Below are 27806 nucleotides of genomic sequence, written 5' to 3'. Positions count from 1 at the left end.
CACCACTGGGGATGCGGTGCAGTGAGTCCAGAGAGTGCACTGGCACCACTGGGGATGCACTGCAGTTACTCCAGAGAGTGCACTGGCAACACTGGGGATGCAGTACAGTGAGTCCAGAGAGTGCACTGGCACCACTGAGGATGCACTGCAGTGAGTCCAGAGAGTGCACTTGCTCCACTGGGGATGCAGTGCAGTGAGTCCAGAGAGTGCACTGGCACCACTGGTGATGCACTGCAGTTACTCCAGAGAGTGCACTGGCACCACTGGGGATGCGGTGCGGTGAGTCCAGAGAGTGCACTGGCACCACTGTGGATGCAGTGCAGTCAGTCCAGTGAGTGTACTGGCACCACTGGGGATGCACTGCAGTGAGTCCAGAGAGTGCACTGGCACCACTGAGAATGCCCTTCAGTGAGTCCAGAGAGTGCACTGGCACCACTGGGGATGCACTGCAGTGAGTCCACAGAGTGCACTAGCACCACTGGGGATGCAGTGCAGTGACTCCAGAGAGTGCACTGGCACCACTGGGGATGCACTTCAGTGAGTCCAGAGAGTGCACTGGCACCACTGGGGATGCAGTGCAGTGAGTCCAGAGAGTGCATTGGCACCACTGGGGATGCAGTGCAGTGAGTCCAGAGAGTGCACTGGCACCACTGGGGATGCACTGCAGTGAGTCCACAGAGTGCACTAGCACCACTGGGGATGCAGTGCAGTGAGTCCAGAGAGTGCACTGGCACCACTGGGGATGCACTGCAGTGAGTCCAGAGAGTGCACTGGCACCACTGAGAATGCCCTTCAGTGAGTCCACAGAGTGCACTGGCACCACTGGGGATGCACTGCAGTGAGTCCACAGAGTGCACTAGCACCACTGGGGATGCAGTGCAGTGACTCCAGAGAGTGCACTGGCACCACTGGGGATGCAGTGCAGTGAGTCCAGAGAGTGCACTGGCACCACTGGGGATGCAGTGCAGTGAGTCCAGAGAGTGCATTGGCACGACTGGGGATGCAGTGCAGTGAGTCCAGAGAGTGCACTGGCACCACTGGGGATGCACTGCAGTGAGTCCACAGAGTGCACTGGTACCACTGGGGATGCAGTGCAGTGAGTCCAGAGAGTGCACTGGCACCACTGGGGATGCGGTGCAGTGAGTCCAGAGAGTGCACTGGCACCACTGGGGATGCGGTGCAGTGAGTCCAGAGAGTGCACTGGCACCACTGGGGATGCAGTGCAGTGAGTCCAGAGAGTGCACTGGCAGCACTGGGGATGCAGTGCAGTGAGTCCAGAGAGTGCACTGGCACCACTGGGGATGCACTTCAGTGAGTCCAGAGAGTGCACGCGCTCCACTGGGGATGCAGTACAGTGAGTCCAGAGAGTGCACTGGCACCACTGGGGATGCAGTGCAGTGAGTCCAGAGAGTGCACTGGCAGCACAGAGGATGCAGTGCAGTGAGTCCAGAGAGTGCTCTGGCACCACTGGGGATGCAGTGCAGTGAGTCCAGAGAGTGCACTGGCACCACTGGGGATGCAGTGCAGTGAGTCCAGAGAGTGCACTGGCACCACTGGGGATGCACTTCAGTGAGTCCAGAGAGTGCACTAGCACCACTGGTGATGCACTGCAGTGAGTCCAGAGAGTGCACTGGCACCACTGGGGATGCAGTGCAGTGAGTCCAGAGAGTGCACTGGCAGCACAGAGGATGCAGTGCAGTGAGTCCAGAGAGTGCACTGGCTCCAGAGGGAATGCACTGCAGTGAGTCCAGAGAGTGCACTGGCAGCACTGGGGATGCAGTGCAGTGAGTGCAGAGAGTGCACTGGAGCCACTGGACATGCAGTGCAGTGAGTCCAGAGAGTGCAGTGGCACCACTGGGGATGCAGTGCAATGAGTCCAGAGAGTGCACTGGCAGCACTGGGGATGCAGTGCAGTGAGTCCAGAGAGTGCACTGGCACCACTGGGGGTGCAGTACAGTGAGTCCAGAGAGTGCACTGGCACCACTGGGGCTGCAGTGCAGTGAGTCCAGAGAGTGCACTGGCACCACTGGGGATGCAGTGCAGTGAGTCCAGAGAGTGCTCTGGCACCACTGGGGATGCACTGAAGTGAGTCCAGAGAGTGCACTGGCACCACTGGGGATGCAGTGCAGTGAGTCCAGAGAGTGCACTGGCAACACTGGGGTTGCAGTGCAGTGAGTCCAGAGAGTGCACTGGCACCACTGGGGATGCAGTGCAGTGAGTCCAGAGTGTGCACTGGCACGACTGGGAATGCAGTGCAGTGAGTCCAGAGATTGCACTGGCACCACTGAGAATGCAGTGCACTGAGTGCAGAGAGTGCACTGGCACAACTGGGGATGCAGTGCAGTGAGTCCAGAGAGTGCAGTGACACCACTGGGGATGCACTGCTGTGAGTCCAGAGAGTGCACTGGCAGCAGTGGGGATGCACTGCAGTGAGTCCAGAGAGTGCACTGGCACCATTGGGGATGCACTGCAGTGAGTCCAGAGAGTGCAGTGGCACCACTGGGGATGCAGTGCAGTGAGTCCAGAGAGTGCACTGGCACCACTGGGGATGCACTGCAGTGAGTCCAGAGAGTGCACTGGCACCACTGGAGATGCAGTGCAGTGAGTCCACACAGTGCACTAGCACCACTGGGGATGCAGTGCAGTGAGTCCAGAGAGTGCACTGGCACCACTGGGGATGCACTGCAGTGAGTCCAGAGAGCGCACTGGCACCACTGGGGATGCACTGCAGTGAGTCCACAGAGTGCACTGGAACCACTGAGAATGCACATCAGTGAGTCCAGAGAGTGCACTGGCACCACTGGGGATGCAGTGCAGTGAGTCCAGAGAGTGCACTGGCACCACTGAGAATGCACTTCAGTGAGTCCAAAGAGTGCACTGGCACCACTGGGGATGCACTGAAGTGAGTCCAGAGAGTGCACTAGCACCACTGGGAATGCAGTACAGTGAGTCCAGTGAGTGCACTGGCACCACTGGGGATGTAGTGCAGTGACTCGAGAGAGTGCACTGGCACCACTGGGGATGCAGTGCAGTGAGTCCAAAGAGTGCACTGGTACCACTTGGGATGCAGTGCAGTGAGTCCAGTGAGTGCACTGGCACCACTGGGGATGCAGTGCAGTGAGTCCAGAGAGTGCATTGGCACCACTGGGGATGCAGTGCAGTGAGTCCAGAGAGTGCACTGGCACCACTGGGGATGCACTGCAGTCACTCCAGAGAGTGCACTGGCACCACTGATGATGCAGTACAGTGAGTCCAGTGAGCGCACTGGCACCACTGGGGATGTAGTGCAGTGACTCGAGAGACTGCACTGGCACCACTGGGGATGCAGTGCAGTGAGTCCAGAGAGTGCACTGGCACCACTGGGAATGCACTGCTGTGAGTCCAGAGAGTGCACTGGCAGCAGTGGGGATGCACTGCAGTGAGTCCAGAGAGTGCACTGGCAGCACTGGGGATGCACTGCAGTGAGTCCAGAGAGTGCAGTGGCACCACTGGGGATGCAGTGCAGTGAGTCCAGAGAGTGCACTGGCACCACTGGATATGCACTGCAGTGAGTCCAGAGAGTGCACTGGCACCACTGGGGATGCAGTGCAGTGAGTCCAGAGAGTGCACTGGCACCACTGGGGATGCAGTGCAGTGAGTCCAGAGAGTGCACTGGCACCACTGGGGATGCACTGCAGTGAGGCCAGAGAGCGCACTGGCACCACTGGGGATGCACTGCAGTGAGTCCACAGAGTGCACTGGAACCACTGAGAATGCACATCAGTGAGTCCAGAGAGTGCACTGGCACCACTGGGGATGCACTGCAGTGAGTCCAGAGAGTGCACTAGCACCACTGGGGAATGCAGTGCAGTGAGTCCAGTGAGTACACTGGCACCACTGGGGATGCAGTGCAGTGAGTCAAGAGAGTGCACTGGCACCACTGGGGATGCACTGCAGTGAGCCCAGAGAGTGCACTGGCACCACTGGGGATGCGGTGCCGGAGGTCCAGAGAGTGCTTTGGCACCACTGGGGATGCACTGCAGTTACTCCAGAGAGTGCACTGGCAACACTGGGGATGCAGTACAGTGAGTCCAGAGAGTGCACGGGCTCCACTGGGGATGCAGTGCAGTGAGTCCAGAGAGTGCACTAGCACCACTGGGGATGCAGTGCAGTGAGTCCAGAGAGTGCACTGGCACCACTGGGGATGCACTTCAGTGAGTCCAGAGAGTGCACGCGCTCCACTGGGGATGCAGTACAGTGAGTCCAGAGAGTGCACTGGCACCACTGGGGATGCAGTGCAGTGAGTCCAGAGAGTGCACTGGCAGCACAGAGGATGCAGTGCAGTGAGTCCAGAGAGTGCTCTGGCACCACTGGACATGCAGTGCAGTGAGTGCAGAGAGTGCACTGGCACCACTGGTGATGCACTTCAGTTTGTCCAGAGAGTGCACTGGAACCACTGGGGATGCAGTGCAGTGAGTCCAGAGAGTGCACTGGCACCACAGGGGATGTAGTGCATTGAGTCCAGAGAGTGCACTGGCACCACTGGTGATGCAGTCCAGTGAGTCCAGTGAATGCACTGGCACCACTGGGGATGCAGTGCAGTGAGTGCAGAGAGTGCACTGGCACCACCTGTGTTGCAGTACAGTGTGTCCAGTGAGTGCACTGGCACCACTGGGGATGCAGTGCTGTGACTCCGGAGAGCGCACTGGCACCACTGGGGATGCAGTGCAGTCAGTCCAGTGAGTGCACTGGCACCACTGGGGATGCAGTGCAGTGAGTGCAGAGAGTGCAATGGCACCACTGGTGATGCACTTCAGTGAGTCCAGAGAGTGCACTGGCACCACTGGGGATGCAGTGCAGTGAGTCCAGAGATTGCACTGACACCACTGGGGATGCAGTGCTGTGACTCCAGAGAGCGCACTGGCACCACTGTGGATGCAGTGCAGTGAGTGCAGAGAGTGCACTGGCACCACTGGGGATGCACTTCAGTGAGTCCAGAGAGTGCACTGGCACCACTGGGGATGGAGTGCAGTGAGTCCAGAGAGTGCACTGGCACCACTGGGGATGCACTGCAGTGAGTCCAGAGAGTGCACTGGCACCACTGGTGATGCAGTGCAGTGAGTCCAGAGAGTGCACTGGCACCACTGGGGATGCACTGCAGTGAGTCCAGAGAGTGCACTGGCACCACTGGGGATGCACTGCAGTGAGTCCAGCGAGTGCACTGGCACCACTGGGGATGCAGTGCTGTGACTCAAGAGAGCGCACTGGCACCACTGGGGATGCAGTGCAGTGAGTGCAGAGAGTGCACTGGCACCACTGGGGATGCACTTCAGTGAGTTCAGAGAGTGCACTGGCACCACTGGGGATGGGTTTCAAGCCAACTGCATTAACCGCTCATGCTTCTTTCTTATGAGACGTTAGTAAACCAATTACATAGCCTTGTCAAGACTAAATCACAGGTAAAAATCCTGTACATCTCATGTGGCCAACCACTCCCAACTAGGATTCCAAGAACCAGGAGGTTCGGTGAAAATAGGGCTAGTGCTATTAGAGGGGTGATTATTAGGGTAAGCCCTAAGCTGTCTTTAATGGAGAAGTATGGGTGGAATGGGATTTTGTCGCAGTCTGATACGATTCCTAGTGGGTTATTTGAGCCTGATTCGTGTAGGAAGGTTAGGTGGACTAGGGTGATTCCTGCAATTAGGAAGGGCAGTAGGAAGTGGATGGCGAAGAATCGGGTTAAGGTTGGATTGTCTACTGAGAATCCTCCTCAGGCTCATTCTACTAGAGTTTGCCCAATGTACGGGATGGCTGAGAATAGGTTGGTAATTACGGTGGCCCCTCAGAATGACATTTGTCCTCATGGTAGGACATACCCTACGAAGGCAGTTGCTATTAGGGTGAGTAGGAGGATTACTCCTGTGTTTCAGGTTTCTTTGTATAGGTAGGAGCCGTAGTAGAGGCCTCGTCCGATGTGTAAGTAGATGCAGATAAAGAAGAGCGAAGCACCGTTGGCGTGGAGGTTGCGGATGAGCCATCCGTACTGGACGTCTCGGCATGTGTGAGCTACTGAGGAGAAGGCGAGTGAAGTGTCTGCGGTGTAGTGTATGGCTAGTAGCAGGCCTGTTAGGATTTGTGTGGCTAAGCAGATGGCTAGAAGGGAGCCGAAGTTTCATCAGGCAGAGATGTTGGAGGGGGCGGGTAGGTCGATTAGGGAGTTGTTGATTATTTTTAGTAGGGGATGGGATTTGCGGATGTTAGGGGCCATTAGTGAGTCTGTGTGTTATTAGGATTATTACCAGGATGGAGAGGGCGAAGGATCCTAGGTAGGCCTTAATTAGCCCTGTGTGTATTGAGGTTGCGGCTTTGCTTGCGGCTACTTGTAGTTCAGCAAGGCCCTCTGGCCCTATTTTTTTGAGTCAGGAGAGGTCGATCAAGTGTAGGGCAATGTTTTGTCCCTTTTCTAGTAGGTTTTTGGAGAAGAATCGGTGTACTAGGGGGTTGAAGTACCCTAATGCAGAGGAGAAGTTTATGAGGGGGTTTGGTTTGGGGTGAGTGAGGGTGTGTGTTATGTTCGATAGTTCTAGGGCTAGGATGATTCCTAGGATTGTTATGAGGATGGCAGCGGTTTTGGTGATAAGGGGTATGGTTATTGGGGGGGTTTTGGTTGGTGTGATGAAAGAGGTAATGATTATTCCTGCTGTAATGCTGCCTAGGGCGAGTCGGGTTAGGGGGGCGGTGATTAGTGGGTTGTTTTCGTTTATTGATACTATTGGGGGGATTCGGGTTTGTCCAGCTTGGACTAGGATGGTTATGCGGATGCTGTAGGTTGCGGTGAATGCTGTGGCTATAAGGGTTAGGAGTAGGGCTCAAGTATTTAGGTATGATGTGTTTAAGCTTTCGATGATGAGGTCTTTTGAGTAGAATCCGGCTAGGAATGGGGTTCCTATCAGCGCCAGGTTTCCGATGGTTAGGCAGGAAGTAGTGACTGGGAGTATTTTCTGTAGGCCTCCTATCTTTCGGATATCTTGTTCTCCGTTTAGGTTGTGGATGATAGACCCTGAGCATAGGAATAGTATGGCTTTAAAGAAGGCATGGGTTGAGATGTGTAGGAAGGCTAGTTGTGGGAGGTTTAGTCCGATAGTGACTATTATTAGTCCTAGTTGGCTGGATGTTGAGAAAGCAATGATTTTTTTGATGTCATTTTGGGTTAGGGCGCATGTGGCAGTGAATAGGGTTGATAGAGCACCTAGGCATAGGCAGGCAGTTAGGGCTGTCTGGTTGGTGGCTAGCAGGGGGTGCATGCGGATGAGCAGGAAGATTCCGGCTACTACTATGGTACTGGAGTGCAGTAGGGCTGATACTGGGGTGGGGCCTTCTATTGCTGCGGGCAGTCATGGGTGGAGTCCAAATTGGGCGGATTTTCCTGCGGCTGCGAGGATTAATCCTATGAGGGGGAGGATTGGGGTTTGGTGGGGGTGTACGGCTTGTTGGATCTCTCAGGTGTTGAATGTTGAAGCTAGTCATGCTATGCTCAGGGTCAGTCCGACGTCTCCGATTCGGTTGTAGATTACGGCTTGTAGGGCGGCGGTGTTGGCATCTGCTCGGCCTTGTCATCAGCCGATGAGAAGGAAGGACATGATTCGTACTCCTTCCCAGCCTACGAATAGGAGGAATATGTTGTTTGCGGTTGTTAGGAGGAGTATGGCGACTAGGAATGTCAGTAGGTAGGTGAAAAATTTTGTTACGTATGGCTCTGAGGCCATGTATCATATGGCGAATTGTAGGATTGATCATGTTACAAATAGGGCGATTGGAAGAAATGTTATTGAGTATTGGTCTATTTTTAGGCTCAGGGGGATTTTAAAGTTTATAATGAATTTTCACTCCCAGTGGCAGGTGACAGATTCTATTCCCGAGTAGATGAATGCGGTTGTAGGGGCTAGGCTAATTAGGAATGCGGTTTTAACAGCGCGGGTGGTGGCTTGTGGGGTGTTTTTAAAGTTTTTAAATAGAAATGGCAGGATGATTGGGGTTAGGAGGATTGTCAGCGTGAGTAGTGTGAGGGAGTTGATTAGTAGTGTGGGGTTCACTACTTTTACTTGGATTTGCACCAAGATGGGTGGTTCCTAAGACCAGTGGATTGCTGTTATCCTTTAAAAGTAAGGGGGCTGAGGTTTTAGGCTCAGATGTAAGAGTTAGCAGCTCTTGTTGGTTAAACCCTCCCCTCGGCAGGTAAGAAGGTTTGAACTTCTATTCTTAGAATCACAGTCTAATGTTTGGTTTAAACTATACTTGCATGAGGGGATTCCGGAGATCAGTTCGGGTTTGAGGATTAGGAGGAATATTGGGATAATGTGGAGTGTTATGAGCAGGTGTTCTCGCGTGGTTGAGTTTTGCATAGATGTGATGTGGGAGGGGATTGAGCCTCGTTGGGTCATTAGTAGTATGAATAAGGTGTAGGAGGCGGTTAGTAGGGTTGCGATTCCTGTTAGGATGATCGTGAAGGCAGATCAGTTGAATAAGGTGATTATAATGGTTAGCTCTGCTATGAGGTTTGTTGTTGGGGGTAAGGCTATGTTTGTTAGATTGGCCAGCAATCATCAGGTAGCTATGAGTGGTAGGAGAGGTTGTAGGCCTCGTGTGAGTAGTAGAATTCGGCTGTGCGTACGTTCATAGTTTGTGTTGGCTAGGCAGAATAGTATGGAGGAAGTTAGTCCATGGGAAATTATTAGGATCATTGCCCCTGAGAATGATCAGTGGGTTTGGATTATTCCTGCGGCGATAACTAGGCCTATGTGGCTAACGGATGAATAAGCGATTAGTGATTTTAGGTCTGTCTGTCGTAGGCAGATTGAGCTAGTCATTAGGGCGCCTCATAGGGCCAGGGTTAGGAAGGGGTAGTGCAGGAGGTTGGACAGTGGGCCCATAAATAGAGTGACTCGTATAATTCCGTATCCTCCTAGCTTTAGTAGTAGGGCGGCGAGGAGTATTGAGCCTGCGATGGGTGCTTCTACGTGGGCTTTTGGCAGTCAGAGGTGTAGGCCGTATAGTGGGGCTTTTACTATGAATGCTATGAGCAGTGCTAGACCTGATAGTATTCCTGTCCATGAGGTGGATAGGGTTGGGTGGGTTAGTTGTAGGGTTGGCAGGTGCAGGGTGCCAATTTTCACGTATAGGTGTATGATTGTGATTAGCAGGGGTAGAGAGCTTACTGGCGTGTAGAATAGCAGGTAGATGCCAGCGCTTAGGCGTTCTGGTTGGTTCCCCCATCGGGTGATTAAGATTAGGGTGGGAATGAGGGTTGCTTCAAATGAGATGTAAAATAGTGCTAGTTCTGTGGTGGAAAAGGCTAGTAGGATGAATGGCTGGACTGCGACTAAGGTTGAGATAAAGATTCGTTTGCGTTGTAGGGGTTCTTGTTGCAGGTGGTTTTGGCTTGCTATGATTATGAGTGGGAGTAGTCAGCAGGATAGTACTAGGAGGGGGGATGAGATTTGGTCAATTCCTGTTCAGTTGGATAAAAATTTGTAGGGGTAGTAGGTTGGGATTAATCACTGTAGGCTTAGGGCAGCGATTAGGAGGCTGTATAAGGTGGTGTTAGTCCATAGAAATTTTGGTGGAGACAGCAGGGCTGTTGGAAGAAGTATGATTGTGGGTAGGATGATTTTTAGCATTGCAGGAGGTTTAGGTTGTGTAGATGGTCGGAGCCATGTGTGCGGGTGGAGGCTACTAGGATGGCCAGGCCTGTGCCCGCCTCACACGCTGAGAAGGTTAGCATGAGAATTGGTACCATGGTGAATGAGGAGACTTGGTTTTCGATGGATCATATTGATAGGCCTACGAATATCGATAATATTATGCTTTCAAGGCATAGTAGGGCGGATACTAGGTGGGTTCGGTGGAAGGCTAGTCCTAGTCCGCTGAAAATGAAGGCTGAGTAGAAGCTTAAATGTAGGGGCGACATAAGAAAGTTACAGGGTTGGCTGTAATCTGCTGGGTCGAAACCAGCTATCTTTTTGGTTAGACTAACTTTCTGTTATTCTGCTCATTCTAGGCCCCCTTGAATTCACTCGTAGGCCAGTCCGAGTGTTAGGAGAAGGAGGATCACTACAGTTCAGGTGAGGGTCATTAGGGGGGATTGGAGTTGGACGGCTCATGGCAGGGGGAGTAGGAGGGCGATTTCTAGGTTGAATAGGACGAACAGGATGGCTACTGAGGAAGAATCGGACTGAGAATGGTAATCGAGCAGATCCAAGTGGGTCGAATCCACATTCGTACGGTGAGAGTTTCTCTGAGTCGGGGTTTATTTGGGCGAGTCAGAAGTTTAATGCGGTTAGGGCGGCGCTTAGGATTGATGATAGGGCGAATATGAACATGAGTGCGTTCATTGCTCTCCTCTGGGTTTATACCAGATTCTAGAGATTGGAAGTCAATTGTAATTAATATACTAGAAGAGCAAGATCCTCATCAGTAGATGGTTATGTAGAGGAATAGTCAGATGACGTCTACGAAGTGTCAGTATCAGGCTGCTGCCTCGAATCCGAAGTGGTGGTCTGATGTAAAGTGGAACTTGATCAGTCGGAAGAGGCAGACGGTCAGGAAGGAGGATCCGATGATTACGTGGAGTCCGTGGAATCCAGTGGCAACGAAGAAGGTAGATCCGTAGACGCTATCGGCGATTGAGAATGGGGCTTCGTGGTATTCTATTGCTTGTAGGGCTGTGAAGTAGAATCCCAGGAGGATCGTTAGGGTTAGGGCGTGGATGGCGTGTTTTCGGTTTCCTTCTGTGATGCTGTGATGGGCTCACGTTACGGTAACGCCTGAGGCTAGTAGGATGGCTGTGTTTAGTAGGGGGACTTCTATCGGGTTAAGTGGTTTAATTCCTGTTGGGGGTCATTGGCCTCCTAGTTCTGGGGTTGGGGCCAGGCTCGAGTGGAAGAACGCTCAGAAGAACCCTAAGAAGAAGAATGCTTCGGATGTGATGAAAAGGATTATGCCGTATCGTAGGCCTTTTTGGACTGTGGGAGTGTGATGGCCTTGGAAGGTGCTTTCTCGTACAATGTCTCGTCATCATTGGAGTATTACTAGGAGTATTGAGATGAGGCCTAGGGTTAGTAGTATGGATGAGTTGTAGTGGAATCACATGATTAATCCTGAGGTTGTGAGTAGGGCGGCGGCTGCCCCGAAGATTGGTCAAGGGCTTGGGTCAACTATGTGGTATGAGTGTGCTTGGTGTGCCATTAGATGTTTTCTTGTAAGTATAGGCTTAGAAGGAGCACGAAGACGTAGGCCTGGATTATGGCTACTGCTACTTCTAGGATGGTTAGGAGTAGGTAGGATGATTATTGTTAGGATGGATACTGCAGGAAGGGTGGGTATTAACGCAATGGAGGCTGTAGAGATGAGTTGGATGAGTAAGTGTCCTGCTGTAAGGTTGGCTGTAAGGCGGACTCCGAGGGCTAGGGGGCGGATTAGTAGGCTGGTTGTTTCGATCAGGATTAGTGCGGGGATTAGGGGTGTAGGGGTACCTTCGGGTAATAGGTGGGCTAAAGAGGCTGATGGTTGGTTTCGTAGGCCTGTTAGTAGTGTGGCGAGCCATAGTGGGAAGGCTAGGGCTATGTTCATAGATAGTTGGGTGGTTGGGGTGAATGTATATGGAAGGAGGCCTAGAAGGTTGATTGTAAGAAGTATGATTATTAGGGATGTAAATATTATGGCTCATTTGTGGCCATTTTTGTTGAGTGGGACTATTAGTTGTTTTGTGATTAGGTGAAGGAGTCATGTTTGGATAGTAGAAAGGCGGTTGTTGATTCATCGGTTGTTTGGGGACGGGAATAGTAGGGCTGGGAAGAGTAGGGATAGTAGGATTAAGGGGATGCCAAATAGATTGGGGCTGGAAAATTGGTCAAAGAAGCTTAGGTTCATGGTCAGGATCATGGTGTGGGTTTGGTAGTGAGGGAGGTCTTATTTGATGGGGGGTTGGTTGTGGTGAAGGCTAGTAGTTTTGGTTGGATGAGGAGTGCTAGGGTTAATCAGGTTATAATTATGATTGAAAATCATGGTGCGGGGTTAAGCTGTGGCATATCATTAAGGAGGGGGAAGTCCCTCTTTGGCTAGCTTAAAAGGCTAGTGCTGTTGCATAGCTTCTTAATGATTAGGATGATGATAGAAGGGACGATCAGGCCTCGAAATGTGGGAGTGGGGTTGATTCTACTACAATGGGTATGTAGCTGTGATTAGCCCCGCAAATTTCTGAGCATTGTCCGTAAAAAATCCCAGGCCGGGTGGTAATGAATGAAGTTTGGTTTAGTCGGCCTGGGATTGCGTCTGTTTTAACTCCGAGCGTTGGGACTGCTCAGGAGTGGAGTACGTCTCCTGCAGTAATGATCACGCGGATGGGGGATTCTATTGGGATAACTACGCGGTGGTCAACTTCTAGCAGTCGGAAGTGGCCGTTGGGTAAGTCTGGGGTGGGCACTATGTAGGAGTCGAATGATAGGTCTTTGAAGTCTGTGTATTCGTAGCTTCAGTATCATTGGTGGCCGATGGCTTTTAGGGTGAGGTCTGGTTCATCGATTTTGTCCATTATGTAGAGGATTTGTAGGGATGGGAGGGCGAGGAGTACCAGGACGATAGCAGGTAGGATTGTCCAGATCAGCTCTACTTCTTGGGCGTCTACAGCATTGGACGAGAGTTTTTCTGTTAGTATGTGGGCTAAAAGGTAGAGAACTAGGCTGCAGATAGCTAGGGCAACGATTAGGGCGTGGTCGTGGAATTCAACGAGTTCTTCTATGATGGGTGATGAGGCGTCTTGGAATCCTAGTTGGGAGTGGTTGGCCACATGAGATGTACAGGATTTTTACCTGTGATTTAGTCTTGACAAGGCTATGTAATTGGTTTACTAACGTCTCATAAGAAAGAAGCATGAGCGGTTAATGCAGTTGGCTTGAAACCAGCATGTGAGGGTTCGATTCCTTCCTTTCTTGTACTTGGACGAAGGCCGGTTCCTCGAAAGTATGGTATGGGGGAGGGCAGCCGTGGATTCATTCAACGTTTGTGGTAGTTAGTTCTGGTTGTAGGACTTTTCGTTTGGCCGGAAAGGCTTCTCAGATGATGAATATTAGTATGATTACGGCTACTATTGAGATTAGGGAGCCGATGGAGGAAATGGTGTTTCATAGTGTGTAGGCATCGGGATAGTCCGAGTATCGTCGGGGTATTCCTGCTAGGCCTAGGAAGTGCTGGGGGAAGAACGTTAGGTTTACTCCTGTAAATATTACCCCGAAGTGGGCTTTTGCTCATGTTTGGTGTAGGGTAAACCCAGTGAGTAGTGGGAATCAGTGAGTAAATCCTGCTAGAATGGCAAAGACGGCGCCTATGGATAGGACGTAGTGGAAGTGGGCAACTACGTAGTACGTGTCGTGCAGGGCGATGTCTAGGGAAGAGTTTGCAAGAACGATTCCTGTTAATCCTCCGATGGTAAATAGGAAGATAAATCCTAGAGCTCATAGTATTGGGGGGGTCTCATTTGATTGTTCCTCCGTGCAGGGTGGCTAGTCAGCTAAATACTTTGATTCCGGTAGGGATGGCAATGATTATAGTGGCTGATGTAAAGTAGGCTCGGGTATCAACGTCTATTCCTACTGTAAACATGTGGTGAGCTCAGACGATGAATCCTAGGAAGCCGATGGATAGTATGGCTCAGACTATTCCCATGTAGCCGAAGGGCTCCTTTTTGCCTGAGTAGTACGTGACTACGTGTGAGATGATTCCGAACCCCGGTAGGATCAGAATATAGACTTCTGGGTGTCTGAAGAATCAGAATAGGTGTTGGTACAGGATTGGGTCTCCTCCTCCAGCGGGGTCGAAGAATGTGGTGTTTAGGTTTCGATCAGTTAGTAATATTGTAATACCGGCGGCGAGTACGGGGAGTGATAGAAGGAGTAGGATGGCGGTAATTAGTACGGATCAGACAAATAGTGTCCACTTCCACTGCGTCCTATCCATAGGCGCCGTCTTTGCCATTCTAGCAGGATTTACTCACTGATTCCCACTACTCACTGGGTTTACCCTACACCAAACATGAGCAAAAGCCCACTTCGGGGTAATATTTACAGGAGTAAACCTAACGTTCTTCCCCCAGCACTTCCTAGGCCTAGCAGGAATACCCCGACGATACTCGGACTATCCCGACGCCTACACACTATGAAACACCATTTCCTCCTAGTCCTAGGACTTAGAGAAACTCCAGTACTAAAAATAGTAAACACAAGCAATAATTTCATATACTTCACTCTCACTCACCACTCAACTATCAGCTAACCACACCCCCGTCCACATAGCTTAACACAAAGCATGGCACTGAAGTTGCCAAGATGGCATAAAACATGCCTGCGGACAAAAGACTTAGTCCTAACCTTACGGTTGGTTTTTGCTAAATATATACATGCAAGTATCCGCGCCCCAGTGTAAACGCCCTCGACCACCTACCCCCATACAGGCCTTGAGGAGCGGGTATCAGGCACACCCAAGTAGTAGCCCAAGACGCCTCGCTAAGCCACGCCCCCACGGGTATTCAGCAGTAATTAACATTAAGCAATGAGTGCAAACTTGACTTAGTTATAGCAACAGCCTAACTTCAAGGGTTGGTAAATCTTGTGCCAGCCACCGCGGTCATACAAGAAACCCAAATCAACCGTCCTATTGACACGGCGTAAAGAGTGGTAAAATGCCTATCCTAGCTAACTAAGATCAAAATGCAACTGAGCTGTCATAAGCCCAAGATGCACCTAAACACACCATTAAGATGATCTTAGGAACTAACGACTGATTTAAACCCACGAAAGCCAGGGCCCAAACTGGGATTAGATACCCCACTATGCCTGGCCCTAAATCTTGATACTTACTTTACCGAAGTATCCGCCAGAGAACTACGAGCACAAACGCTTAAAACTCTAAGGACTTGGCGGTGCCCCAAACCCACCTAGAGGAGCCTGTTCTACAATCGATAATCCCCGATTAACCCAACCACCCCTTGCCAACACAGCCTACATACCGCCGTCGCCAGCCCACCTCGAATGAGAGCACAACAGTGGACACAATAGCACCCCGCTAATAAGACAGGTCAAGGTATAGCCTATGGAGTGGAAGAAATGGGCTACATTCCCTATTCATAGGGCACACGGAAAGAAGCGTGAAACCACTTCTGGAAGGCGGATTTAGCAGTAAAGTGGGACAATAGAGCCTACTTTAAGCCGGCCCTGGGGCACGTACATACCGCCCGTCACCCTCCTCAAAAGCCACATCCCACATAACTAATACCATAAATACGCTGAAGATGAGGTAAGTCGTAACAAGGTAAGTGTACCGGAAGGTGTACTTAGAATATCAAGACGTAGCTATAACACCAAAGCACTCAGCTTACACCTGAAAGATATCTACTAGACCGGATCGTCTTGAAGCCCCCCCTCTAGCTCAACCACACAAATAGTACACCAAAACTAAAGAATTTACTAAACTAATTAAACTAAAGCATTTTACAGTCTTAGTATAGGCGATAGAAAAGACACTTAGACGCGATAGAGACCCCAGTACCGTAAGGGAAAGATGAAATAGCAGTGAAACAATCAAAGCGACAGACAGCAAAGATCAACCCTTGTACCTTTTGCATCATGGTTTAGCGAGAACAACCAAGCAAAGTGAACTAAAGTTTGCCCCCCCGAAACCCAAGCGAGCTACTTTCAAGCAGTTAAAGAGAGCGAACCCGTCTCTGTTGCAAAAGAGTGGGATGACTTGTCAGTAGAGGTGAAAAGCCAACCGAGCTGGGTGATAGCTGGTTACCTGTGAAACGAATCTAAGTTCCCCCTTAATCCTCCCTACCGGACATCCTGAACCCTAATGAGATGATTAAGAGCTATTTAATGGAGGGACAGCTCCATTAAAAAAGGACACAACCTCGACTAGCGGATAATTCTTACTACTGATCCTACCGTGGGCCCTAAAGCAGCCATCAAAAAAGAGTGCGTCAAAGCTCCACCACCTAAAAATACCAAAATAAGATGATTCCCTTATCACAAACAGGTCAACCTATGAATATAGGAGAATTAATGCTAAAATAAGTAACTCAGGGCCACACCCCTCTAACGGCGCAAGCTTACATAGAAACATTATTAACAGACCTAGACAGATACAAAAACCCCTACAAGACCACGTATTAACTAACCCTGTTAACCCGACTCAGGAGCGCCTATAAGAGCGATTAAAATCTGTGAAAGGAACTCGGCAAATTAATAAGGCCCGACTGTTTACCAAAAACATAGCCTTCAGCAAATTAAACAAGTATTGAAGGTGATGCCTGCCCGGTGACTTAGGTTTAACGGCCGCGGTATCCTAACCGTGCAAAGGTAGCGCAATTAATTGTCCCATAAATCGAGACTTGTATGAATGGCTAAACGAGGTCTTAACTGTCTCTCACAGATAATCAGTGAAATTGATCTCCCCGTGCAAAAGCGGGGATGTGAACATAAGACGAGAAGACCCTGTGGAACTTAAAAATCAACGACCACCGCGAATCCTCAATCAACCCCACTGGGGCCACTACCATCGCAGAGCCTGGTCGATATTTTTCGGTTGGGGCGACCTTGGAGGAGAACAAATCCTCCAAAAACAAGACCATACCTCTTTACCTAGAGCTACCCCTCAAAGTGCTAACAGTGACCAGACCCAATATAATTGATTAATGGACCAAGCTACCCCAGGGATAACAGCGCAATCCCCCTCAAGAGCCCATATCGACAGGGGGGTTTACGACCTCGATGTTGGATCAGGACATCCTAATGGTGCAGCCGCTATTAAGGGTTCGTTTGTTCAACGATTAACAGTCCTACGTGATCTGAGTTCAGACCGGAGCAATCCAGGTCGGTTTCTATCTATGACACACTCTCCCCAGTACGAAAGGACCGGGAAAGTGGGGCCAATACCACAAGCACGCCCCCCCCCTCTAAGCAGTGAAACCAACTAAACCGTGAAGAGGGCCTTCCCCCACCACTTTCAATCCTAGAAAAGGACCAGCTAGAGTGGCAGAGCCCGGCAAGTGCAGAAGGCTTAAGCCCTTTCCCCAGAGGTTCAAATCCTCTCCCTAGCTTCACCCATGATTCAAATAACAACACTAAGCTGCCTCATTATATCCCTCCTATACATCATCCCAATCCTGATTGCCGTAGCCTTCCTAACCCTAGTAGAACGGAAAATCCTAAGCTACATACAATCCCGCAAAGGCCCTAACGTTGTCGGGCCTTTTGGCCTACTTCAACCATTTGCGGACGGACTGAAACTATTTACCAAAGAGCCCATCCGACCCTCTACCTCTTCCCCACTTCTATTCATTCTGATACCAATACTAGCCCTTGTCCTAGCCCTCACCACTTGAGCACCACTACCACTCCCATTTCCCCTAGCAGATCTAAACCTCGGAGTTCTCTTCCTAATAGCCATGTCAAGCCTAGCCGTCTACTCAGTCCTATGATCAGGCTGAGCCTCGAACTCAAAATACGCACTAATCGGAGCCCTACGGGCAGTAGCACAGACCATTTCATACGAAGTGACACTGGTCATAATCCTGCTATCAATAATCATACTAAGCGGAAGCTACACACTCAGCTCCTTTGCCGTCGCACAGGAGCCTCTATACTTCATTTTCTCCTCATGACCCCTAGCAATAATATGATACGTATCCACCCTAGCAGAGACAAACCGAGCTCCTTTTGACCTCACAGAGGGTGAATCTGAGCTAGTCTCAGGGTTTAACGTTGAATACGCCGCAGGACCCTTCGCCTTATTCTTCCTAGCTGAATATGCGAACATTATGCTAATAAATACACTTACAGCCATCATATTCCTAAACCCAAGCGCCCTAGGGCCACCCACAGAACTATTCCCCGTCATCCTAGCCACAAAAGTCCTCCTACTATCTTCTGGTTTCTTATGGGTCCGAGCTTCATACCCACGATTCCGATATGACCAACTAATGCACCTACTATGAAAAAACTTCCTACCCCTCACACTAGCTCTGTGCCTCTGACACATCAGCATACCTATCTGCTATGCAGGCCTACCTCCTTACATAAGGAAATGTGCCTGAACTACAAAGGGTCACTATGATAAAGTGAACATAGAGGTATAACAGCCCTCTCATTTCCTGTTGACCTTAGAAAAGTAGGAATTGAACCCACACAAGAGAAATCAAAATTCTCCATACTTCCCTTATATTATTTTCTAGTAGAGTCAGCTAATCAAGCTATCGGGCCCATACCCCGAAAATGATGGTTTAACCCCCTCCTCTACTAATGAACCCTTACGCGACCCCAATCATAACCTTCAGCCTCATCTTGGGCACCACAATCACAATTTCCAGCAACCACTGAGTTCTGGCCTGGACAGGACTGGAGATCAACACACTAGCCATCATTCCCCTAATTGCCAAATCCCACCACCCACGAGCAGTAGAAGCCGCAACGAAATACTTCCTAACCCAAGCAGCTGCTTCCGCCCTGGTCCTATTCTCTAGCATAACTAATGCCTGAGTCACTGGCCAATGAGACATCACACAAATAAACCACCCAACCTCCTGTCTACTACTGACAGCAGCAATCGCTATTAAACTGGGCCTAGTGCCATTTCACTTCTGATTCCCAGAAGTACTACAAGGATCGCCACTAATAACAGCCCTGCTACTCTCGACCCTCATAAAATTCCCCCCACTAACCCTGCTCCTACTAACATCCAAATCCCTCGACCCAGCTCTACTCACCGCCATGGCCCTAGCCTCAACAGCACTAGGAGGCTGAATAGGACTGAACCAAACACAAACACGCAAAATCCTAGCCTTCTCGTCCATCTCCCACTTAGGCTGAATCGCCATCATCCTAGTTTACAGCCCCAAATTGGCCTTACTTACCTTCTACCTATACTAGGATGGCCTCTAGCAGGATTTACTCACTGATTCCCACTACTCACTGGGTTTACCCTACACCAAACATGAGCAAAAGCCCACTTCGGGGTAATATTTACAGGAGTAAACCTAACGTTCTTCCCCCAGCACTTCCTAGGCCTAGCAGGAATACCCCGACGATACTCGGACTATCCCGACGCCTACACACTATGAAACACCATTTCCTCCATCGGCTCCCTAATCTCAATAGTAGCCGTAATCATACTAATATTCATCATCTGAGAAGCCTTTCCGGCCAAACGAAAAGTCCTACAACCAGAACTAACTACCACAAACGTTGAATGAATCCACGGCTGCCCTCCCCCATACCATACTTTCGAGGAACCGGCCTTCGTCCAAGTACAAGAAAGGAAGGAATCGAACCCTCACATGCTGGTTTCAAGCCAACTGCATTAACCGCTCATGCTTCTTTCTTATGAGACGTTAGTAAACCAATTACATAGCCTTGTCAAGACTAAATCACAGGTAAAAATCCTGTACATCTCATGTGGCCAACCACTCCCAACTAGGATTCCAAGACGCCTCATCACCCATCATAGAAGAACTCGTTGAATTCCACGACCACGCCCTAATCGTTGCCCTAGCTATCTGCAGCCTAGTTCTCTACCTTTTAGCCCACATACTAACAGAAAAACTCTCGTCCAATGCTGTAGACGCCCAAGAAGTAGAGCTGATCTGGACAATCCTACCTGCTATCGTCCTGGTACTCCTCGCCCTCCCATCCCTACAAATCCTCTACATAATGGACAAAATCGATGAACCAGACCTCACCCTAAAAGCCATCGGCCACCAATGATACTGAAGCTACGAATACACAGACTTCAAAGACCTATCATTCGACTCCTACATAGTGCCCACCCCAGACTTACCCAACGGCCACTTCCGACTGCTAGAAGTTGACCACCGCGTAGTTATCCCAATAGAATCCCCCATCCGCGTGATCATTACTGCAGGAGACGTACTCCACTCCTGAGCAGTCCCAACGCTCGGAGTTAAAACAGACGCAATCCCAGGCCGACTAAACCAAACTTCATTCATTACCACCCGGCCTGGGATTTTTTACGGACAATGCTCAGAAATTTGCGGGGCTAATCACAGCTACATACCCATTGTAGTAGAATCAACCCCACTCCCACATTTCGAGGCCTGATCGTCCCTTCTATCATCATCCTAATCATTAAGAAGCTATGCAACAGCACTAGCCTTTTAAGCTAGCCAAAGAGGGACTTCCCCCTCCTTAATGATATGCCACAGCTTAACCCCGCACCATGATTTTCAATCATAATTATAACCTGATTAACCCTAGCACTCCTCATCCAACCAAAACTACTAGCCTTCACCACAACCAACCCCCCATCAAATAAGACCTCCCTCACTACCAAACCCACACCATGATCCTGACCATGAACCTAAGCTTCTTTGACCAATTTTCCAGCCCCAATCTATTTGGCATCCCCTTAATCCTACTATCCCTACTCTTCCCAGCCCTACTATTCCCGTCCCCAAACAACCGATGAATCAACAACCGCCTTTCTACTATCCAAACATGACTCCTTCACCTAATCACAAAACAACTAATAGTCCCACTCAACAAAAATGGCCACAAATGAGCCATAATATTTACATCCCTAATAATCATACTTCTTACAATCAACCTTCTAGGCCTCCTTCCATATACATTCACCCCAACCACCCAACTATCTATGAACATAGCCCTAGCCTTCCCACTATGGCTCGCCACACTACTAACAGGCCTACGAAACCAACCATCAGCCTCTTTAGCCCACCTATTACCCGAAGGTACCCCTACACCCCTAATCCCCGCACTAATCCTGATCGAAACAACCAGCCTACTAATCCGCCCCCTAGCCCTCGGAGTCCGCCTTACAGCCAACCTTACAGCAGGACACTTACTCATCCAACTCATCTCTACAGCCTCCATTGCGTTAATACCCACCCTTCCTGCAGTATCCATCCTAACAATAATCATCCTACTACTCCTAACCATCCTAGAAGTAGCAGTAGCCATAATCCAGGCCTACGTCTTCGTGCTCCTTCTAAGCCTATACTTACAAGAAAACATCTAATGGCACACCAAGCACACTCATACCACATAGTTGACCCAAGCCCTTGACCAATCTTCGGGGCAGCCGCCGCCCTACTCACAACCTCAGGATTAATCATGTGATTCCACTACAACTCATCCATACTACTAACCCTAGGCCTCATCTCAATACTCCTAGTAATACTCCAATGATGACGAGACATTGTACGAGAAAGCACCTTCCAAGGCCATCACACTCCCACAGTCCAAAAAGGCCTACGATACGGCATAATCCTTTTCATCACATCCGAAGCATTCTTCTTCTTAGGGTTCTTCTGAGCGTTCTTCCACTCGAGCCTGGCCCCAACCCCAGAACTAGGAGGCCAATGACCCCCAACAGGAATTAAACCACTCAACCCGATAGAAGTCCCCCTACTAAACACAGCCATCCTACTAGCCTCAGGCGTTACCGTAACGTGAGCCCATCACAGCATCACAGAAGGAAACCGAAAACACGCCATCCACGCCCTAACCCTAACGATCCTCCTGGGATTCTACTTCACAGCCCTACAAGCAATAGAATACCACGAAGCCCCATTCTCAATCGCCGATAGCGTCTACGGATCTACCTTCTTCGTTGCCACTGGATTCCACGGACTCCACGTAATCATCGGATCCTCCTTCCTGACCGTCTGCCTCTTCCGACTGATCAAGTTCCACTTTACATCAGACCACCACTTCGGATTCGAGGCAGCAGCCTGATACTGACACTTCGTAGACGTCATCTGACTATTCCTCTACATAACCATCTACTGATGAGGATCTTGCTCTTCTAGTATATTAATTACAATTGACTTCCAATCTCTAGAATCTGGTATAAACCCAGAGGAGAGCAATGAACGCACTCATGTTCATATTCGCCCTATCATCAATCCTAAGCGCCGCCCTAACCGCATTAAACTTCTGACTCGCCCAAATAAACCCCGACTCAGAGAAACTCTCACCGTACGAATGTGGATTCGACCCACTTGGATCTGCTCGATTACCATTCTCAGTCCGATTCTTCCTCAGTAGCCATCCTGTTCGTCCTATTCGACCTAGAAATCGCCCTCCTACTCCCCCTGCCATGAGCCGTCCAACTCCAATCCCCCCTAATGACCCTCACCTGAACTGTAGCGATCCTCCTTCTCCTAACACTCGGACTGGCCTACGAGTGAATTCAAGGGGGCCTAGAATGAGCAGAATAACAGAAAGTTAGTCTAACCAAAAAGATAGCTGGTTTCGACCCAGCAGATTACAGCCAACCCTGTAACTTTCTTATGTCGCCCCTACATTTAAGCTTCTACTCAGCCTTCATTTTCAGCGGACTAGGACTAGCCTTCCACCGAACCCACCTAGTATCCGCCCTACTATGCCTTGAAAGCATAATATTATCGATATTCGTAGGCCTATCAATATGATCCATCGAAAACCAAGTCTCCTCATTCACCATGGTACCAATTCTCATGCTAACCTTCTCAGCGTGTGAGGCGGGCACAGGCCTGGCCATCCTAGTAGCCTCCACCCGCACACATGGCTCCGACCATCTACACAACCTAAACCTCCTGCAATGCTAAAAATCATCCTACCCACAATCATACTTCTTCCAACAGCCCTGCTGTCTCCACCAAAATTTCTATGGACTAACACCACCTTATACAGCCTCCTAATCGCTGCCCTAAGCCTACAGTGATCAATCCCAACCTACTACCCCTACAAATTTTTATCCAACTGAACAGGAATTGACCAAATCTCATCCCCCCTCCTAGTACTATCCTGCTGACTACTCCCACTCATAATCATAGCAAGCCAAAACCACCTGCAACAAGAACCCCTACAACGCAAACGAATCTTTATCTCAACCTTAGTCGCAGTCCAGCCATTCATCCTACTAGCCTTTTCCACCACAGAACTAGCACTATTTTACATCTCATTTGAAGCAACCCTCATTCCCACCCTAATCTTAATCACCCGATGGGGGAACCAACCAGAACGCCTAAGCGCTGGCATCTACCTGCTATTCTACACGCCAGTAAGCTCTCTACCCCTGCTAATCACAATCATACACCTATACGTGAAAATTGGCACCCTGCACCTGCCAACCCTACAACTAACCCACCCAACCCTATCCACCTCATGGACAGGAATACTATCAGGTCTAGCACTGCTCATAGCATTCATAGTAAAAGCCCCACTATACGGCCTACACCTCTGACTGCCAAAAGCCCACGTAGAAGCACCCATCGCAGGCTCAATACTCCTCGCCGCCCTACTACTAAAGCTAGGAGGATACGGAATTATACGAGTCACTCTATTTATGGGCCCACTGTCCAACCTCCTGCACTACCCCTTCCTAACCCTGGCCCTATGAGGCGCCCTAATGACTAGCTCAATCTGCCTACGACAGACAGACCTAAAATCACTAATCGCTTATTCATCCGTTAGCCACATAGGCCTAGTTATCGCCGCAGGAATAATCCAAACCCACTGATCATTCTCAGGGGCAATGATCCTAATAATTTCCCATGGACTAACTTCCTCCATACTATTCTGCCTAGCCAACACAAACTATGAACGTACGCACAGCCGAATTCTACTACTCACACGAGGCCTACAACCTCTCCTACCACTCATAGCTACCTGATGATTGCTGGCCAATCTAACAAACATAGCCTTACCCCCAACAACAAACCTCATAGCAGAGCTAACCATTATAATCACCTTATTCAACTGATCTGCCTTCACGATCATCCTAACAGGAATCGCAACCCTACTAACCGCCTCCTACACCTTATTCATACTACTAATGACCCAACGAGGCTCAATCCCCTCCCACATCACATCTATGCAAAACTCAACCACGCGAGAACACCTGCTCATAACACTCCACATTATCCCAATATTCCTCCTAATCCTCAAACCCGAACTGATCTCCGGAATCCCCTCATGCAAGTATAGTTTAAACCAAACATTAGACTGTGATTCTAAGAATAGAAGTTCAAACCTTCTTACCTGCCGAGGGGAGGGTTTAACCAACAAGAGCTGCTAACTCTTACATCTGAGCCTAAAACCTCAGCCCCCTTACTTTTAAAGGATAACAGCAATCCACTGGTCTTAGGAACCACCCATCTTGGTGCAAATCCAAGTAAAAGGAGTGAACCCCACACTACTAATCAACTCCCTCACACTACTCACGCTGACAATCCTCCTAACCCCAATCATCCTGCCATTTCTATTTAAAAACTTTAAAAGCACCCCACAAGCCACCACCCGCGCTGTTAAAACCGCATTCCTAATTAGCCTAGCCCCTACAACCGCATTCATCTACTCGGGAATAGAATCTGTCACCTGCCACTGGGAGTGAAAATTCATTATAAACTTTAAAATCCCCCTGAGCCTAAAAATAGACCAATACTCAATAACATTTCTTCCAATCGCCCTATTTGTAACATGATCAATCCTACAATTCGCCATATGATACATGGCCTCAGAGCCATACGTAACAAAATTTTTCACCTACCTACTGACATTCCTACTCGCCATACTCCTCCTAACAACCGCAAACAACATATTCCGCCTATTCGTAGGCTGGGAAGGAGTACGAATCATGTCCTTCCTTCTCATCGGCTGATGACAAGGCCGAGCAGATGCCAACACCGCCGCCCTACAAGCCGTAATCTACAACCGAATCGGAGACGTCGGACTGATCCTGAGCATAGCATGACTAGCTTCAACATTCAACACCTGAGAGATCCAACAAGCCGTACACCCCCACCAAACCCCAATCCTCCCCCTCATAGGATTAATCCTCGCAGCCGCAGGAAAATCCGCCCAATTTGGACTCCACCCATGACTGCCCGCAGCAATAGAAGGCCCCACCCCAGTATCAGCCCTACTGCACTCCAGTACCATAGTAGTAGCCGGAATCTTCCTGCTCATCCGCATGCACCCCCTGCTAGCCACCAACCAGACAGCCCTAACTGCCTGCCTATGCCTAGGTGCTCTATCAACCCTAATCGCTGCCACATGCGCCCTAACCCAAAATGACATCAAAAAAATCATTGCTTTCTCAACATCCAGCCAACTAGGACTAATAATAGTCACTATCGGACTAAACCTCCCACAACTAGCCTTCCTACACATCTCAACCCATGCCTTCTTTAAAGCCATACTATTCCTATGCTCAGGGTCTATCATCCACAACCTAAACGGAGAACAAGATATCCGAAAGATAGGAGGCCTACAGAAAATACTCCCAGTCACTACTTCCTGCCTAACCATCGGAAACCTGGCGCTGATAGGAACCCCATTCCTAGCCGGATTCTACTCAAAAGACCTCATCATCGAAAGCTTAAACACATCATACCTAAATACTTGAGCCCTACTCCTAACCCTTATAGCCACAGCATTCACCGCAACCTACAGCATCCGCATAACCATCCTAGTCCAAGCTGGACAAACCCGAATCCCCCCAATAGTATCAATAAACGAAAACAACCCACTAATCACCGCCCCCCTAACCCGACTCGCCCTAGGCAGCATTACAGCAGGAATAATCATTACCTCTTTCATCACACCAACCAAAACCCCCCCAATAACCATACCCCTTATCACCAAAACCGCTGCCATCCTCATAACAATCCTAGGAATCATCCTAGCCCTAGAACTATCGAACATAACACACACCCTCACTCACCCCAAACCAAACCCCCTCATAAACTTCTCCTCTGCATTAGGGTACTTCAACCCCCTAGTACACCGATTCTTCTCCAAAAACCTACTAGAAAAGGGACAAAACATTGCCCTACACTTGATCGACCTCTCCTGACTCAAAAAAATAGGGCCAGAGGGCCTTGCTGAACTACAAGTAGCCGCAAGCAAAGCCGCAACCTCAATACACACAGGGCTAATTAAGGCCTACCTAGGATCCTTCGCCCTCTCCATCCTGGTAATAATCCTAATAACACACAGACTCACTAATGGCCCCTAACATCCGCAAATCCCATCCCCTACTAAAAATAATCAACAACTCCCTAATCGACCTACCCGCCCCCTCCAACATCTCTGCCTGATGAAACTTCGGCTCCCTTCTAGCCATCTGCTTAGCCACACAAATCCTAACAGGCCTGCTACTAGCCATACACTACACCGCAGACACTTCACTCGCCTTCTCCTCAGTAGCTCACACATGCCGAGACGTCCAGTACGGATGGCTCATCCGCAACCTCCACGCCAACGGTGCTTCGCTCTTCTTTATCTGCATCTACTTACACATCGGACGAGGCCTCTACTACGGCTCCTACCTATACAAAGAAACCTGAAACACAGGAGTAATCCTCCTACTCACCCTAATAGCAACTGCCTTCGTAGGGTATGTCCTACCATGAGGACAAATGTCATTCTGAGGGGCCACCGTAATCACCAACCTATTCTCAGCCATCCCGTACATTGGGCAAACTCTAGTAGAATGAGCCTGAGGAGGATTCTCAGTAGACAATCCAACCTTAACCCGATTCTTCGCCATCCACTTCCTACTGCCCTTCCTAATTGCAGGAATCACCCTAGTCCACCTAACCTTCCTACACGAATCAGGCTCAAATAACCCACTAGGAATTGTATCAGACTGCGACAAAATCCCATTCCACCCATACTTCTCCATTAAAGACAGCTTAGGGCTTACCCTAATAATCACCCCTCTAATAGCACTAGCCCTATTTTCACCGAACCTCCTGGTTCTTGGAATCCTAGTTGGGAGTGGTTGGCCACATGAGATGTACAGGATTTTTACCTGTGATTTAGTCTTGACAAGGCTATGTAATTGGTTTACTAACGTCTCATAAGAAAGAAGCATGAGCGGTTAATGCAGTTGGCTTGAAACCCATCCCCAGTGGAGCAAGTGCACTCTCTGGACTCACTGCAGTGCATTCCCAGTGGTGCCAGTGCACTCTCTGGACTCACTGCACTGCAGCCCCAGTGGTGCCAGTGCACTCTCTGGACTCACTGCACTGCATCCCCAGTGGTGCCAGTGCACTCTCTGGACTCACTGCAGTGCATCCCCAGTGGTGCCAGTGCACTCTCTGGACTCACTGCAGTGCATCCCCAGTGGTGCCAGTGCGCTCTCTGGAGTCACAGCACTGCATCCCCAGTGGTGCCAGTGCAATCTCTGGACTCACTGCACTGCATCCCCAGTGGTGCCAGTGCACTCTCTGGACTCACTGAAGTGCATCCCCATTGGTGCCATTGCACTCTCTGCACTCACTGCACTGCATCCCCAGTGGTGCCAGTGCACTCACTGGACTGACTGCACTGCATCCCCAGTGGTGCCAGTGCGCTCTCCGGAGTCACAGCACTGCATCCCCAGTGGTGCCAGTGCACTCACTGGACACACTGTACTGCATCACAGGTGGTGCCAGTGCACTCTCTGCACTCACTGCACAGCATCCCCAGTGGTGCCAGTGCATTCACTGGACTCACTGGACTGCATCGCCAGTGGTGCCAGTGCACTCTCTGGACTCACTGCACTGCATCCCCAGTGGTGCCAGTGCAGTCTCTGGACTCACTGCAGTGCATTCCCAGTGGTGCCAGTGCACTCTCTGGACTCACTGCACTGCAGCCCCAGTGGTGCCAGTGCACTCTCTGGACTCACTGCACTGCAGCCCCAGTGGTGCCAGTGCACTCTCTGGACTCACTGCACTGCATCCCCAGTGGCGCCAGTGCACTCTCTGGACTCAC

Source organism: Anser brachyrhynchus (genome assembly GCF_964034855.1).
Source record: "Anser brachyrhynchus genome assembly, contig: SCAFFOLD_97, whole genome shotgun sequence".
NCBI lineage: Eukaryota > Metazoa > Chordata > Aves > Anseriformes > Anatidae > Anser > Anser brachyrhynchus.
The sequence above is the reverse complement of the archived record's forward strand: the minus strand, read 5'-3'. Positions refer to the sequence as shown.